General features: G+C 40.7%; 2 long non-coding RNA genes across 2 annotated transcripts in view; one reads left to right on the top strand and one right to left on the bottom strand.

Moving 5' to 3' along the window:
* Positions 1–18607, bottom strand: part of LOC114865911 (uncharacterized) — a 43976-nt gene that overhangs the window by 12287 nt on the left and 13082 nt on the right. The window contains exon 2 of the long non-coding RNA XR_003787590.3: positions 17495–17638. This is a non-coding gene — a long non-coding RNA (uncharacterized LOC114865911). The remainder of the gene's footprint in view (positions 1–17494; positions 17639–18607) is intronic.
* LOC121202607 (uncharacterized) lies at positions 8516–14483 on the top strand. Its single transcript, XR_005898370.2, has 2 exons — positions 8516–12237; positions 13430–14483. It is a non-coding gene; the product is annotated as an uncharacterized LOC121202607 (long non-coding RNA).

Here is an 18607-nt window from a genome sequence, read left to right as displayed (position 1 = left end):
AAGAGGTGCAGCCTAATGAATAAAGAAATTGTTCCAGCCTACTGAAATGTGTTGATTACTCCAAAAACACCTCCCAGCACAATTAAATCTTGCGTAGATCTGTTATGCAGCTACGGATGCATCACCCGATGAATGAGTGTCCCGTTGACTCATCTGTGCTACTTCTGGCTGGCTGGTTGGGAAAATAATAATGATGGTGGTGGTGATGATGATGTTGACGATGATGCTGTTACTGAGAGAGGTTGTGAATGAGCCCGGGGGCCTGAGCAGTGACCTCAATAGAGCGAAAAGTCAGGAATGAAGGGAATGTTTCATTTTTGCAGCAGCAATAGAGTCAAGCAGCTAGATTTTAAACACTGAGACTGATTTAGCTTCAGTGAAGTTAAAAAAAAAGAGATTATTTTGATGTGGAAGTACAGTCAGTGAGTGGTTTATAAGAAAATTTGCATTTTGGGGTATTATCTGATTGCTGCAGACATTTGTTGCTCATGTTTAAAACAGTCTGAGTTAATCAGTACCTCCATCCATCCATTTTCTTAACCGCTTACTCCCTAGTGTGGGGTCACGGGGGTGGTGGAGCCTATCCCACTGGCTACGGGCGAGAGGCAGGGTACACCCTGGACGGGTCGCCAGTCCATCGCAGGGCAACACATAGACAGACAACCATACACTCACACACTCGGGCAATGGAAAGAGTCCAATCAACCTATTGCACGTCTTTGGACTATGGGAGGAAGCCGGAGAACCCGGAGAGAACCCACGCAAACACGGGGAGAACGTGCAAACTCCACACAGAAAGGCACCAGGGCCGCCTCCGGGAATCGAACCCAGAACCTTCTTGCTGTGAGGCGACAGTGCTACCCACCGCACCACCCTTAATCAGTACCTGAATGTATTTATGTTAAGGTTAAAATATTGCAATAAAATGTTGAATTTGTAATATTACTAACCTACAAATATACCATAGACCAGTATTTCCTTCATTTTGCTTCTTATATGATGTTTGGCTAAATACACTGTCATTTACAACAAACAACCTTGATCTATGCAGGTAGCGGTAACAAATGTTTTTATGTTGTTGTCATTGTTATTTTTTTCTTTTTTCATGCATATAAAATTGTCAGGGAATCAATTTTCACCACGTGTTTTTGTACGTTGTTTGTGTTTATATACTTAAGCCCTCATGTCTTGTCTCTTTGTTATTTGGTAGTAAATTACATCATTCCTTGTTCATACATTCTCCAGTTCCCCAACCTCTAGCAGTGTTAGTAATTCATTAATCAGCCAGTTACTCAGTAGCTGTAGTAGTGTTGTTTAGATTTGTTTCTGCCTGTAGCATTAATTTTCGGTGCCTTGTTTTCCTGCTTTGTACTGTTTTCGAGTTTTGGATAGTGAGGTTGTGTTTCATTTGATATACTGAACTGCACCCAGCTTCACTGTGTCTGCGTTTGGTTCCAGTTTCAAACTGGTAATGTCTATTTACACGCTGCACGTATGAAACAGTACAACAAACATAGTGCGAGTTTGGAAAAGACCCAACACAGCAGGAGGTAAAGTCTGAAATAACAGATTATAAAATAACATTATTTTTAAATATATATTTAAAAATAATCAATTATTGAATTAAATAAATAATGTGCTAGTAGTGTAATGCTTTTTAACCCATTTGGACAAATGTGATTCAGTTTGTCATGATATGCTACTGTACAGCATGCAACCAACATTGCTGTAAACAGTCAACACAATGATGTGTACAGTGCTGTTACATTACTAACCCCAGAGCTGGGTCAGGCAAACCCTGTGTTCTTGTTTGTGTACCAAGTTGTTGCTCCCATGAATAAGAACACAGTGTCTCGCAAGAACACACTGAGCTTGTCGCTAACTCTATTAGTCTCCCAGCTCCAAAACAAACTCCAGTAAATCCCGTGTCATCGCAAGAGAACAGAACAACAAATGGGAGCTAAAACCAGCTGAGCAGAAACACGTGAACCTGTAAAGAGTCGGGCCCTGGTTTGGACATGATCTAAAGTAAGATTTGAAAAAAAATGATTTGGATGCCAGCCTGCAGGAAGCTCACGTAACAGTGCTGGTATTTGAATGACTGACAACCAAAATAAAACAACTCATGTTTTCTGTTTGTCCTGAGACAAATGTTACTGATTAATCACTGGCTCCCTGCAGAGCTGAGGGTTGAGGCTCTGTATCCACAGATAGTGGATCTATCTAGTGTAATCGACTGCTGTGCTTAATTTTTCATGTTCTTCCATGTGGCCCACTTCCTGTGCAATACTTTGCAATGAATGTCAAGGGTGCAAGATAATTGTATTTTACCTATATGTAATGTAACACGGCATTGATTCTTAATGCCATAACCCATGGGATGAGCCCACGTTCTTCTCTCCTCTCATTGGTCCTCTCCTCTCTCTCGCTCCCTTCTGTCTCCATTTGTGTTGGTGATCAGGCATAATTGGTTTTGATCCACAGTGAGTCAATGACTTCAATCTGCCATGCAGGGAGCAGTCGGGTTGTTGGCATCCTGACCGGGAGTAAATTATGATTACTGTAGGTCCAGAGCCTGTGTGTGTAATCATACAATTAATACGCTAGACACAAAGCATGCCAATATGCCTGCATGTTCAATATTAGGCAGACACACACACACACACACACACACACACACACACACACACACACACACACACACACACACACACACACACACACACACACACACACACACACACACACTTGAACGGTTATTTTTGTAAGTGCATTCATTACTATAATGCATTACCTAACTCCTTAACAAACCCTCCATTAGGGAATAAGCCATAGACAAAATCGTCTCCAAGGTTGATTAAGATTTTTTACTGAAATGAAACAAGAAAAACAAAAATGACAAGGGCAAAATCCTTAGTCCTCCGACAATTAATACTTAATAGTGTCAGCTTTCTGTCCCACAAGTAACAACAGCCTCCTATGGTAGTCCCTAATTAATTAATTGGCACAAGTCTCATGTGGAATCTTTTTTTTGCATTTTGTTAGCAAATCGCTCCATCTGATTTCATTGTTTCCTAGCTAATTTATTTACATTATCTATATAGGCTATCAGTTCCAGATTTATTTTTTTACATGAAAGGTCTTAATACAACAAGTTGTACAGTAGGCCACCTCGATCAAGTATTCAAGTGTCACTATCCCTGTACAAACAAACAAACAGACAGACAGACAGACAGACAGACAGACAGACAGACAGACAGACAGACAGACAGACAGACAAACAAACACTGTCCCTCTGGAGAGTCACTAGATTTGGTACTAGTTGCATAACGCATACTACTCAACTACGATACAACTGATGAGCTACTAGAAAATTCCGAAAGTAGTATTTAACATTCTACACCTGCAACTATCACTGGTTAATACACATAATAACCAGTGATAGTTGCAGGTGTGCGATTTGTATGTTCATCCTGTGTCTGCATGGCCTTTTGTCAATATTCCTCCTTACTGCCATCCAATGACATTAATTGTCCTTGGTCTACGTTAGTGTGTGAGTGCTTGTCTGTGTCTACATGTCAGACACCTTTCCAATGTGTAGCCTGCCTCTAACCCAGTGACAGCTGGAACTGTCTCCAGCATCACTGTGACCCTTAACAGGAGAAGCTGTGAGGATAAAGGATGGATGGGTGTCTCTGCTCCATGTGACACTGAATGTTACACAGGAGATAATGTGTTGATGTGACACTGACACTGCTTGAAAACAAAGCAGATTTTTTTTGACCTTATGGATCCCTGTGGGGGAAACTGTGAAACTGCACAATTATTAGGCAAGTTGTATTTGTGAGGATTAATTTTTTTATTGTTCAACTACTGTGCTCTTAGTCAATTCAAAATCTTAAGAAACCCTAAAATCTGAACATTTAAGCACAAAAGTGAAGTTTTGGCTTTCTTAACAGAATATCTACATGGACACCAATATTATGCCACTATTAGCCCATCTCACTTTATTTTCACCTTTTAAACTCAAAATTTACAAATAAACATTTGTTTCTCAGTGACCATTATAGCCACCCTTCTGTTCAATAACAGTCACAGAACTCCATTCAGTTTCTGGATCTGGTCAGAATCAACTTCTTGTGCAGCTGCATCTACAACCTAACAAACTCTGTAGTACTTTGATGTACCGCACTTTCACCTTGCTGCCGTCTGAGTCGAAGTGGAGCTCTGTGTCCGTTACTGATTACTGGTGGCTCTGTTGGTAGAGCATTGGGGAACGTGAGGTCCCAGGTTCAAACCCACCAGAGCACCAAGTGTGTCCTTGAGTAAAACACCTCACAATAGCTCCCCAGCTCCTGCACTGTGGTTGCCCACTTCCCCCCTTAGGGGATGGATAAAAATGCAGAGGTTAATTTCCCCTATGTGAGATCAGTAAAGTTCTACTATTATTAAATCTTTTTTTTTGGCCATTTTTCTTGAGAAGAATCTGCCTAATAATTATGCACCCCTTGATTTAGAGTGTTGATCCCTAGGTCACACCCTCCCTCGTTACACAAATACACACCACGTGATATGCATTTAATTAAATAAGCATTCAAGTGTATATAGCTTGGAGTTGTAAATTACAAACAAAATAATGATATGGTCAAAACAATGACTTGCCTAATAATTGTGCACACAGTGCATGGTGATGCTACTGCAGGCATACTACTGCATGCTACTGCAGACACCTTGACATGTGGTTAAGAGAAATGGGGAGTTACCCGTAGCTAACCCATAGTCACTCAATATCAAATGTTTTTAATTATATAAATTATAATACAGGAAAAGTCCATACATGCATTTCATTGGTTTATATTTAATATATGTAGCGCAGACACATCTGACAACAACCGCTGTGAATTCATGTTCGCAGGTGCTTTCACCCACCTACAATAAAATCCACAAGCAGATTCACATTCAGGAGCTCGGTAAAGAGAGGAGAAATAATTCTGGGTCCCTGTGGGAGCAGATGTCACCGGCACAAACAAGCACCAGATTGCCTTAGCCCATAGCCAGGCTGAAGGTGCTCTGCAGAGCGGAGGGAGGTCATTACTGCTGGCCCTTCTGCACAGAGGGAAGGAAACACAGAGGGGGGAAGTGAAGAGGCTGCAGGGCTCAGCACAGCGCTCGTACACTGTCTTCTGCTGGCCTTTTCCCTCTGCTGAAATGCAGCAGGTCACATTTGAACTGAAACCACTTACCAACTTTCTTTTTAACCTGCAGCAAATCAACTGTGCGCCATTTAGTTGCTGAAGCATGAAATAACATGGACAGCAAACTCAGGGAGGATGTTTTGCAAATTGGAGAAAAGATGACCGGCTTGACCAGCACAGCAAACACCTCATAAAATTCAAATTCAGGATCAGCTCATGCAGATTCTGTACAGATGCACAGTGCATAAATCTCAATGACTGTCAGTGTAGGGTTTGTGAAGAGAGCCTGTACCACGACAGCACATCTTCCTCAACAAACAATAGATACATCTTAGCATTTCTGTGTATCAGTTCAAATTATTTTGACAATGTTCCCGATAAATATGATGATAGGTACATTGTTACCCCACTAGAACCACATCATTGTTTAATACTTAGATATTTTGTAGATGAACTAACACTTAGCAAGACGGTGAATGGATAATTTCCATCTATGAACTACTGCTGAAACAAAGATTTATTGCATTACATTATTGCAGCCACATTTCAGGCTAAGTAATATACAGTACCATATTGCTTAAGCTGCTGCATACAACGCCTTACTTTCAAATGCGTGGATGGATTGAAGGACAAATGTAGGAGTGGATGGAGCTCATAGACCTCAGTTATTTAAAAAGTGTTTTCTTTAACTTACCATCCATCAGAAATGCAACACATCATAAATATTTAACCCTAATTTATTAGTTACACGGTTTTTATAACTGTAGCAGTGATGATTGGCCACGGGCTAATATTTATATAGCTAAGACTTCAGCAGGTCTCATGGATAGAACAGGAGTGTTCTAGCTGAATTTGACTTTACTTTTCATTGTGCACTCGCTCTTTGAGGGTAGAACCTTTAACACATGATTATAAAGTGCTCATTCTGTTTATAACCATGACTGCTGTTTCATGTTTATGATAGAAATGGACAAAGAGCTGGAAAAAATTTCTATTAGGAGTTTCGAAATAAATCACCCAACATACTTATAATAATTACTCTTACAAAGCGAGGAGTTTTGAAACTTGAAAATGAGATGGGAAAAAAACATTTCATACTGTATATTCCTGTTGTTTACTTCCATTTACATTTGTTTGTATATCAAAGAAGAATCATGACACATCCTTGGTACATAGTTGTGTTATTTTAAATCTGACAGCACTACATTGGCCAAACAAACACAGAGGAATATGAAATGCACGGGAAAGATGGAAACCTGGATATGTAGAGAAAAGATTAAAATAAGGCAGCACACACTGCTGGAGAATGAAGGCCACAGACAATCTGCCACACAGTGATGAATCACTGCCCTTTACAACCCACATGCTGCAATTGGTTGTGACTGAAATGCAGCTACAGTAGGTGGACAGGTGACTTGATTGGGTCAAGATCAAACGACAGCCGGCGGGTCAAGGGAAGTTTACACAATGCAAAGATTAATCAGATGGCAGACAGAGGAGAGGTTAGAGCGGAGAACATAAACCTTCACCGAGCCTTTACAATATTTCAAATTAAAAGTAGCTAAAAGCAGCAGAATTTGTCATGTGTGATTTTTTTCAAAGAGGTCATGGTTTGTTTTCCGATGACAGTTTCCATGCTTTCTGCATGGACAACAAAACTGCACTGGTGCAAACAGACGTAGAGGAAGACGCTTTTTAACACAGTGGGACAGCAGCCTTGTCAGCACACTCTGTCCTGGCACACGGCTTCGTAAACATAACAGTGTTGGCAAAATGAAACTAAAGACGTGAAACAGGACAAATTGTGCCCTCTTTGGCTTCTAGCTTCTACTTGTCACAGCAACTAAAAAAGACATTCTCCTTTGTCAAATCCATAACTCCAGTGGGCTGATTGCAAACAACTCAATTTTCTTCCAAATTTATTATGACACAGGACAGAGGATTTTGTTTATTGCCTGGGGCTCAAAGACTACAACTAGTGCTTCCTGGATTCTACTGTACTTGCCCCAGCAACGGTCGGGCTAAAAGGGGGCGGGGCATCTCTGTGGCGATATGCGACCGGACGGTATTACCTACAAAAGGATGAAGTGAATTATTGAATTAGTATTAGGGTTGCTGCCAGCAAAGCACAGGCTAACATTAGCAATGTAAGCTAGCGTTACTCCTACAGTCTAATTACTTATTACTTACTCATTCCACCGTTCTGTCCCGGTTGTTTTTTCTGGTTTGTCCCTGGCACCCTAAAGCTAGTCGAAGCTTAGTTAAAGTGGAAAAGGAATTGGCTGTGGTGAAGCTGATATTTCCTACAAAAATGAAGTAGTAATATTGATCTAGTTGCTGCCAGCCACTCAGAGCTAATACACAAACTAGCATTAGCAACATAAGCTAGCGTTACTCCAAACAGTCTAAAACACAAACAGCAGCTCGTAACTTTACTCAAACTTCACAGCGCATGTTAAAACAATAAATGTTGGAATACATTACTTACTCTTTGCTCCATTGTGTGTGTCCTGACACAATGCATCCACCCTGTGGCTTTGCCTGAAGCCGTCTTTGGGCTCTCTGCTGTCTGCTGCAGGTGCCGGTTTCTTACAGGCAGCCTCGTCCTCCTCCAAACGGCGTAACTCTTCGGCATTCATACAACTAACCACGAATATCAGACTGTACTGAAGAACTTGCTGTCTTTAAAATAATCTACAGCGGGACCTTTGGCCATTGAATATTAGTACGAAAATGCGAGGAAAAACAATGGCGGACAGAGCATTTGTGCTCCAGCAGGCTGGCTCCGCCCCCTCTGAGCCTGGCCCCGCCCCCTCCTAACTTGACTATTGCTAGGGCAGGTACAGAGGAAATCAGGAAGCACTAGTTGTAGTGTTTGAGCCCACGGCAAACCATCTGCCAAGGCTTCTTACCGGATGATGATAACTTATTGTTATCATTTATTGTAATAGTTATTACTGCTATTTTACTATTATTAAATACTACTATATTTTACAAATATGATATTTATTATCTATCTGGCAACATTGATCACAACAAAACAAAACCGCAGCTGTCTTTGGTTAGTGTAGAAACTGGGTTGACAAGTTTACCACGTACTACCAACAGACAACACTGGTTTCAGTGGTCTTCATCGTCGTAATCAGGATGCCCTACAGTTAAAAGAGCATATCCAAAGTAAATTCAAGCCCTGTAGGTTTTGTAGCTACACTCCAACTATAGCGACGTTTGATTATACAACTTAAAGTTGTGTGTCATTGGCATAGTAAGGCAATGAGAAGCATGTAATGGTTTGTCACAGGAGAACAATATTACAATAATATAATATTATTAGTATAGTTAACTCAATAAATGCTTCCCTTACATTCATCTTTAAAACTTGGACTAAGAAAACCGACACAGTGATAATGACTGTTTGCTACACTAAGTCACAAAGGAATGGCGGCCAGTGAGCACAGTGGCCCCAGGCACATATGCCGCTCTTTCTCCACCAATGATGACATTACGTAAGTGTATTGAGCCCAGGAGCAACGGCCCACATGCCTGCTTTACTGTGCCACAGTGGGGCTTGGATGGCTTTCTGTGGCAAGAGGAAGTGGAGAAAGAGGGGGAGAACGTATCAGGCGCTTGAGCCTGAAGAGACAGATGCATACAGCTTTAAATAGATCTAATCCCACCCCCGTCCTTGCACATTCATTCGGCCACTTTTCCTGCCACTGGGTCTCTGACAGAGCTCGTCGAGGTATCAGGCATCTACAGCTCTTCTTCAATCAGCTGCAGTAAGCGAGCGAGTGGGTGGGTAGGAGGCTTTAGCTGGATGCTGGCCCGTCTGTGGCCATGCACAGCTGTGTATGCACAGCGGGTAGAAGGCATACGTGTGAGGCGAATGCTGAGGGGGATCTGAGCAGAGGGGAATTTTTTAAATGAAAGACAAACCACGGGGTCTGGTCAGAACAAGGGCACGTTAATGACCTTGGTGGAGATAAATCTTGTCCCTAGCTTTTTTTAGAAATGCTGTTTATACAAAACCCCCATTCTGAGATAAGAAGACAAGGTTACTGGAAAGCTGCACGCTAATATTCCCTAAACACTGCCTTGAGACCAGTGGTTAACAGCGTACAAATCAACATTTGCTCATCCAGTCGCTGTCTGCCTTCACCTGTCCATCACAACAAACCCACCACTGTTCTTTCCCCTCCCTCCATCTCTGCTTTTTACATTCATATCCTCCCTCACAAGCAGCCGTCTCCTCCTCCTATTGTCCCACTGTCTTTTGTTGTCCCCCGTCAACAATAGAACACTTGAGGCCGTGTGTGTGTATGTGTTTGCGCATGACAATGAGTCTTCATTTCCTCCAGACTGGCTGCTTGGGTATAATAGGTCTTGTGTAACTGGCCGTGTATGTGTGTACGCAGACTTAGCGCACTGCCTCTTTAAGTCAGGAGTGTGACAGCTTGCAGCTATGCTCGATCCCTGCCCCCTGCTATTACTGCAACACACGGCTGTTTGTTATCACACACATGCACTTTGAGAGCGTTGCCTAATGCACACAAAAGAACTTGTGTGGGGGCACTGCAGGTCTAGAAATCTTCTACAGGTGATCACTGCATTGACCGAAAAGGACATTTTACACAGCAAAATGAGGCAAAGTCAAAATATGCCATGGAAAAATTTATAATATTGAATGCCTCAAAGGTAAGTAATTAGGTTGCTTATCAAGGTTTACACTCTTCACATAGAGGCAGACTGATAAAACTAAACACTTTCAGTGATTTGAGCTAGTATTTAATTATGTGTTTTTTGATGCAAATATTAATGTTATATTTTATATATGTGCCATATGTGGTATCGATTGATGAACTAATTACTATAAAAACTAATAGGTGTAAGTAACTGGACTGTTGGTTAGCTCTTGTAGCTAGCTAGCTAGCTTTAACCTCACTTAAGCCACTCTGAAATAAGGTTACATTAAGATTTTAACCACCAGGACCTCATCCAACCACTATTGTATAATTTTTTAATAGCGTATTCATGTTGCAATTGGACTGATTAGGATACATCCCCCAGTTGTATAAGTTGACCCAAAAGAGGTTTTGGTTGTATGATAAACATTTCCAACATTTCCTAATGATACATTATAGTTGTGTGACAAGGCTGATCAAACCTAGTTTTAGAGAACTTAACCAGTGTTTTGCCAATTTTTGAAATTTGGCTGAAGATCTACAAGCTACAGTAGAGACTGTCATTTTGAGCCTGGAGACAGAGCCGCAACTCATTCATACTGATAATTTACAAGGCATGTGATCATGAAAGTAGGGGATTTTCCTTCACTGCAGGAAAGGGTTGGACTCCACCTTTTGCCATCCATCCTCAGAGAAAAGCTTAACACTATCTTCATGGTAAAGTACTTCATCTGGATCATTCAACACAACTGACTGGTAGATACTTACTAGTAGTCCTTGTCAGGGTTGCAGGTCTGCTAGAGACTACCCATTCCCAAGCTGTCACTCAGGCGGGAGGTGGGGTTCACCCAGCCAGTCGATCACAGGAGACAGACAAACCACTCACACCTATGGGCAATTTGGAAATCTCCACTCAACCTAATTGCGTTTGTTTGGAGCATCTGGAGAGCCTGCTTGCTTTCAGGCAACAGTGCAAACAGTTGGTTTATCAGTCAGCATTTAGCTAGGTTTTATAGACGGATGTATGATAATCGACACAGAAAACTTGAAATTTCATTTCTTGAAACACTCAGAGGCTATTGAAAACCCAAATTTTAAAAAGCACAGCTTATATTTTCTGTTATTGGTTAAATGTATCAGTTTTTGCATTTCTGTATAAATGATTTTCTGGGGGCCTGCCTGTGTTGCGCAGTGGTTAGAGTGGTGCGCTGCTGACTCCTAGTTTTGTAGCTTGAATCTTGCCAAACAACCATGCAAATTATTCGTTAAGGTTAACACATTGTAAAAAATGTTTTACTGAGCCACTCTTTTTTTTCTCTCTATATGTTACTATATATTAGCAGGTTGAATATAATGTGACCATTGGATTTCATTTTTCTTTGTTAAAGCTGTCATGTCGTATTTTACTGCTTTAGAATTAATCACGTCAGTGTGCTTTGGCAAGACTGTATGATTTTTCCCCACTGGCTCATATGCTTTATTCCCGAGTAATGAGTAACATGGTAACCACGTATGAATGACAGAATGTGTCATTGCTGCCATTCATCTCTCTGCTCCAGCCGAACTCCGTCAACACTCACTGACACATGTCTGGACCCAGTATTTTAAGCTACTGTGCCTTTACTACTGTGTCAGTCCTGCTTTTCTCTGCCTCATAATCGCAATCAGTTCAGCCAGTTCAGTAAATTGCAATTAGAGGTGTTTAGAACATAAATAAAGACTCTCTAAAACTAAAACTATGCCTGTGACTGTACAGCATACGCAGCGCATGGCTTTCTGATTGGTCATCAGCCGGTTGAATGAGCACAAGTTTGGAAAAACCTTAAAATCAATATTATTTCATACTTGTGTTTTTACTGCACCTTTTATACAGGTTAATACAGTTTGATCCACTTTATAGATGAACATGAGAATAATAACAATTAAAAATAATAAACGACTATATTAAAATAGTAAATGAGAATCTGTGCATTACTTTTCAGTTAGTTTACTTTAGCGTACTTGAACCTTTATAATAATTATTATTATAAATTATTAAAAGATCAAAAAAATGTAGTAGCCACAAAATATTTTCTAGGTCAGACTATGTCATAAAACTTCAAGTAATTAAATACTCTGTCAGGCTTGTCTGTCCAGACTAAAACAAGTTGGACAAATAAAGAAATGAAACCTGCATTTGTTTATTTTTTTATTTATCTCTAAATAAAGCATGGACTATAGGTATAGTAAATCATTTTCTTTTTGCTTCATTTCTGTGACTGCTTGGTTTTAAGTTTGTGGATACGCTGATATGAAATTGTGTTTTACAGTGGGCCCAGCTAAATATAGACTCAATCAAAAGGATCACAGTTTGTCAGTAGGTAGGTACTCTAGAGGAGTGAACGAGCAATCTCCAAGCAGCATGAAAGATACGAGACCATTATTATACCATTACTAATAGTCTGCACAAAATTTAAAAATAAAATCAGTTGACTCATACGTTCTGTAAAAAGATTGCATCAAAAGTCTGTTGTAGCTGTAGCTTGTATCAGGATACAAACAACAAATATTAAACTGAGCTATGACAAAGGAAGAAACAGCGATAATGCACACGACCTAGAATTACATTCAGCAACAAAATTTCAACTGAAACCACTCGTGGTGAATACAGGTGCTCACAGGTACAGACTGGGATTGAACATGACAGGGCTTCCCTTTCTGTGCTGAGAACAGAATGATCTTTATCGGTCCTGAAGTCTACTCTGTCGTCCGAATCTTGATTATGCAGTGAAGTCCTTGTTCACAGCTTGTGCAGCAACTCGCACAGTCTATGAGATTTATGTTGCAACAGCAGGAAAAAAGTGAAGTATCAACTATAATATATTGTCAACATAAGTGCGGATGCTTTAGTTTCACCTGAATCAGACAAGTCAAACAGTGAAGATGTGACACCGAGGACAGAGGTGTAGCTTGGTATTTGCGCAGCAGGACGTGCACACATTGCATTGCAGGGCATACAGCAACATGAACAGATGCTTGACTCGCATCATCATTTTTTGTGCATTAGTCATAAGGTTGTTCCATGATGTACACAAGCGACATGTTTCGCTTGTGTAGAGGGGCCGACATGTGTAAAACTGCATGTGTCAGTAGAATTATTTGAATTCTGAATGTAGGAGTTAACACAAGGCTTTTGCGTTTGTCATAAATTACATTTTTCACAAGTGCAGTGGTGTGAACAGCACTTCTCCTCACATCAGCTTATCTAGTTATTCATTACAAACACCCCCCGTCCCCCAGCTTCTTATAGCTTTAGAGCCTGCTTCACCGCTTGGGTGCCACATAAAGAGCCAGATTGACTGAAAAGTAATAATTAATACAAATGTATCAACAAATTTAATCTGTAATTGTTTCTGAATTGTGGTTCAACAGAAGCTTTTTAAAATATATTAAGCTCAACATGATCAAAGTTACTAGTTTTCATAGCACACTCGACAATAGCTGAAGGTTTGCTTCTTAGCTATTCTACTATGTGTAGTTTGACTCATTATCCTGTTCTTGTACTCTGCACAGAATCAAAACGCCCTGTTCCAGAACACAATCAAGCCTCCTCCATGTATCATAGGAGCCACTGTATCTACTGGACAGTACCACTGTATCCTTCATATTTACTTCTGTGAACACAAAGCTGATGTGATTTGGGAAAATCTTCCTGTTTGTTTTACTTGTTTTTTTGCAAGTTCTTTCCAACTCTAGGATGTCCACCGTGGTTCATGTGTCATAGTTATAGTATCAGACTATAGCACGCACTGATATAGTCATGTACCTGGACACCGAGTTTCACCTCTGATCTTTTTGAAAGTGATTCTGCAGTCCTGTGTAGAAACAAACTGCTTGGAGTTGGTCTCAGTCTTATCCTTCAAGCACAGCCTTCAAGTCTGCGATTCTAATCTGACCACTGTCTCAAGTTATTTTCAGTCAAATTTCCAAAATGCTTCTGTTAAACCAGATTTCTCATGTAATGTCTTGCTAATTTAGTACATTTGTATAAATATGTGTGTACATATGTTTAAAAATGTAGCCACATTACTGTAAGATAAGATAAGATAAGAAAACTTCGACTATTCTTTAATAGTCCCACAATGGGGGAAATTTCATCTCACAACAGCACAGTATGATACAAAGGAAGAAAAATACAGCAGCAAACAAAAATACAGAAACAGATCAGTGAAACTGGGTTGAGTTGGCACAGTATATTACTAAACCTTGATCAGAGTGTACATATATGTACATATTGCACAGTTATGCACAAATATTGCGCAAATATTGCACAGAGCGAATGTCTGTATTACCACTGATGCAGTGGGTGGTTTATCGGTTTTGGTGTGGAAGGTAGTTAACATTGTTAACATTGTTGATTGTATAGTCTGATCGCAGCAGATAGGAAGGATCTACGATATCTCTCCTTCACACAGCGAGTACAGTATGTACGTTTCCACATTTTTGAATCCAGCTTTAAAACCTTGAGGCAGATCACAAAAAATAGATCAATCATCTGGGGACAATGAATGTCTGTACACATTTCCATCACTAACCAATTAAAAACTATAAACTGTTTCAAAAGCTGTATGAACATGCGTTGATTTGATTGACCAACACCTTCCTCGCGCTGCTCCACTATCAGCATAAATGTAAATGTGCTTAGTCTTTAACAACAAACAATATATCGTATCATATGTATGAAGGTGATGTATTAGTTTACATGAACATTTTACAAATATAAATATCAACGAAAGATCACTGTCACAAACAGATCCTGGGCTTCTCTGTTCCCGCCTGCTGTAAACACCATCCCCCCTCTCTTCCCAATCTTCCAATCATGCTGCAGGCGACTAAACAGATCCTTTGTTTTGGGTCTTGGAGATGCCATAAAATAGCAGACTTTGTTCTACGCTCTCTCTCTCACTCGGTCATCCTCCCTCCCTCCCTCCCTCCACCCAACCAGCAGATGGTTAATGATTCATGGACTGAGCGTGCACATGCTATTGTGAGTGAGCGCTGCTCTGTGGACGTGCAGCGAGCAGGGGCGCTCGCTCTGTGCTGCTGATGGCTCAACTGATACGCCTCTGTTCAAGAAGGACTCGCCATTTGTACTGTATCTAATAGCGCCAACATCCAGTGAATGACTTACAATGATTAGAATCATCATAGATAATAATGCACTCTGCCTTCGAATCAGATTTAACCAGTAGTATAGCATCACATCAATAACATCATACAGACACATGTCATGTTCATGTAACATCTGCTTGTGACGTATCTAAATGTTCTTGAGGGGGATTATGTCACTTAAAGCAGTCACTGACTGACTCCCAGCCTTCAATCTGCTGATTAATAGTTAATAATAAATAGAATGTTTTTTGACTACACCCACATTAGGCTGAATGAATCTGTGCTTATATACAGCTGGCCGCTGTTCAAAGGAGCCCAACTTCTTAAATCAGACTCATTGAATGTTGACTTGTTTATTTTGTGACACTGCTTTGTGTTTTGCTCTGTTTGAAGGTTATGGGCATATTAATTTGATGGGAGCCTAATATGGAAACGTCCCTCTGGTGTTTTAGACCATGTCCAGCTTACTGTGGGTGAAGCATCTCACCTTTTTTCACGCTCCGCGTCTCCTTACCTCCTGCCCTCCTTCTAAACTTAACGCCCCAGGGATGCACCCCTCCTTACATTACTAATCTCCCTTCTGCCATCAACCACGAACGCCGCCTCCTCGTCTACAACCATTCACTCAGGCTTCTGCTCAACAGAAACCTCCAAGGTGACAGTTCGTTGACAGGAAACGTAATCTTTCTTCATCCACTCCTTCCTCTATAGACAATAGGGGAAGTGATTCAGCTGGACGGTGTCATAGATGGATTCTGGGTAGAGAGAGTAGAGCTCTGACACACACACACACACACACACACACACACACACACACACACACACACACACACACACACACACACACACACCTCCGTTGACATAATGTCTTCCCTAGCACCTTATCCTAACCCTAACCATCACAACTAAAGGTACCCTCACTCTAATCTGAACAAAAACACAGCCCTAAAATCACACCTTACGCCTCAAACAGGCTAAAATGTCCTCTTTTTGTCAAAATGTCCTCACTTTGGTAGGAAAACACGCTTTTTGGTTCTCACTTTGATGCAAGTACAAGTACAAGTACACACACACACACACACACACACACACACACACACACACACACACACACACACACACACACACACACACACACACACACACACACACACACACACAATCTGCTGTAACGTAAAGCTGAGGCTTTCCGGGCTCTCGTGTGCATTAAGGAGAAACAGTAAAACTAAGAAAGGAGGTCACATCCTGCAGTCTCTCAACACTTTCCCTCCTCCCAGGGAGTGGACTACCTACCACAATACACAGCAATTTCTTATCCACAGGCAGCTGACATTACTCTCATTCCATGCATTTGTGAGCAGAACACTCAGCAGGAAGGGAATTCAAAGTATTCACTCTCAAACTTGAACGTGGCACCAGTTCAGTGTCAGAAATAGTGTTGAGGGGAGAGTGGAGCACAGAGGCTGTAATCCTGTAATTCAGCATACCAACCTTTTTTTCTAGGCTTTATTACGTTCAAAGCAAAGTGCAACATTGACCTAAATACCAGCACAATAATCTGCTGATTCGAGCGCTGCATCCTGCTCACTGGAGGAAAATAAATTGTTTGTAATGGAAGCTCTGTTTTGTGTTGCTTTGTGTTTGTTGACATGTTTATGACTGATCAGGCTTTGAGGAAGTCTTAAAGGAATAGATTGGAAATCATGCTTCCTCATCTTCCTCCCAGATAGAATGATGCTTCCACTACAGTTACACTGGGAGGCGATCAGCCTAGTTTGACATGAGCACCAGCCACAAAAGTTAAACATGCAGCATGGATTTTAATTTTTTTAAATCATCCCCCAAAAAACAATAAATCATAATTACAAAAACATGGCAGCAGTTTTTCCATCTACCTGGTTGCTTAGCAACTTACTGGAGGAAAGACATCGACAGCCCGAATGCAGCCACATAGACAGGATGGAACATGCTAGAAAATGCTGAACACCTTCTTTAGGTAAACTATCAAAGACATGTAGAATAATTAGTCAATTTGCCGAACGCTGGTCTAGGTGTCACTGAGCATAAAGACTACGTAAAAGAGAAATGGCAAAATTACAGTAACTGCACTAGTAACAGTTTATAAATAGTCCCTAACAACATGAGAACAATACTATTTGGTAGTGTTCATGTTTTAGACCAGGGGTGTTCAAACGTTCAATACTATTGATTTTTTAGATATTTAGGTTGCTTTGACCTCTAGGTGCAGTCGAAGAAGATAAAATAGAGCATGACGTACGAGGAAGTAAAGCTCCAGAGGAAGCTTTCCTAATGTGTTTTCTACTTCACACTTCACTCGGAAGACATGTTGCAATCACCTAAGCCATGGGTGTGGTGATCACCAAACTGTCATAAACCACAAATGTTTCCACATTGTAATTTGAGTCCTGCCCCAGAGCTGCTCCCAGCTCACACTGCGCATCTTACCTCGGAAAACGGCTTGTTTTCTCACATACTGCTGGGATTGGTGGCACAGAAACAGAGCCCAGCCAGCTGTGGAACACCTGGATCAGCTCTTCAGGTTCTTTTTTTGTCCTGGTTTTGTGGGGTGTTTCCTCGACCCTTGCATTGCTGTAACACACAGGATTTAGGTGTTGGACCCTGCTTGATGCACAGATGAAAACAAAATCATAGCACAGACCAAGCAGCACTTATAACTATAATAGTCTAATTACGTGAATAAGGGAGTAAACAGTGAATGTTCAGTACAGATGATCATTATGAATGATTAACATGCTTTATCTCCCTGCTATTGTCTCCTGGATACTGACCACGGCCATAAACCTGAATCGCTACTAAATCACTCACTGTGTTCACGATTTACAGTATTTACTTCACCTCTTAACTTTTAACGTTTCAGTACTGTGTGGAAAATTCCCAGAAAGGGCTGGATGTGTGTACTTTACCTTTGCTTTCCATAACGTGTAATTCACAGGGATGTTCTGTTTGTATGTGAACTTCATTCTTGTCCGAGTTAAATTAGTATTGCAGTGGATCTTTAGCCGTGCACCTATACTTATTACGTACTTGATATACTTATCAATTCTTAAGGGTCTGAAAGTAGTGAAGTACTGTCTGTCACTGACTTTACATGACTACATGTGTCTTTCCCTGCAATAGTTGTAATAGAACTAATAGAGCGATTGACTCAAATCACCTTGGATGATCGAACTATTAGGAAGTATAGAAATAAGCTACCTCTTGAAAAACGTGTGTCAACTAAAATCCCTTTCTGGTAAAGTGTGGTGAGGGCTGAAGCAAGCTTTAAGCCACTCTGATTATTTAACAATATAAAACAGATTTTAGGTTGTTAACACTGCTTGCTTACTATATAATGCCATAACAGATCTTAGAATTAATCTACAATGTGAAACACATTATAATAGATGCCAGGTGCTTTCATATGAACTAATACAGACTATGTGGTGTTTGAAGTGATGCCAGAGGGGCACTGATTGATGCCCAAAGACAAACTGGTAGAGGACCATCACAGCAACTATTACACAGACTCCAAGGCAGCCTTATTCAAACACAAACTCA

Source organism: Betta splendens, chromosome 11 (assembly GCF_900634795.4).
Source record: "Betta splendens chromosome 11, fBetSpl5.4, whole genome shotgun sequence".
Lineage (NCBI taxonomy): Eukaryota > Metazoa > Chordata > Actinopteri > Anabantiformes > Osphronemidae > Betta > Betta splendens.
The sequence above is the reverse complement of the archived record's forward strand: the minus strand, read 5'-3'. Positions and strand labels throughout refer to the sequence as shown.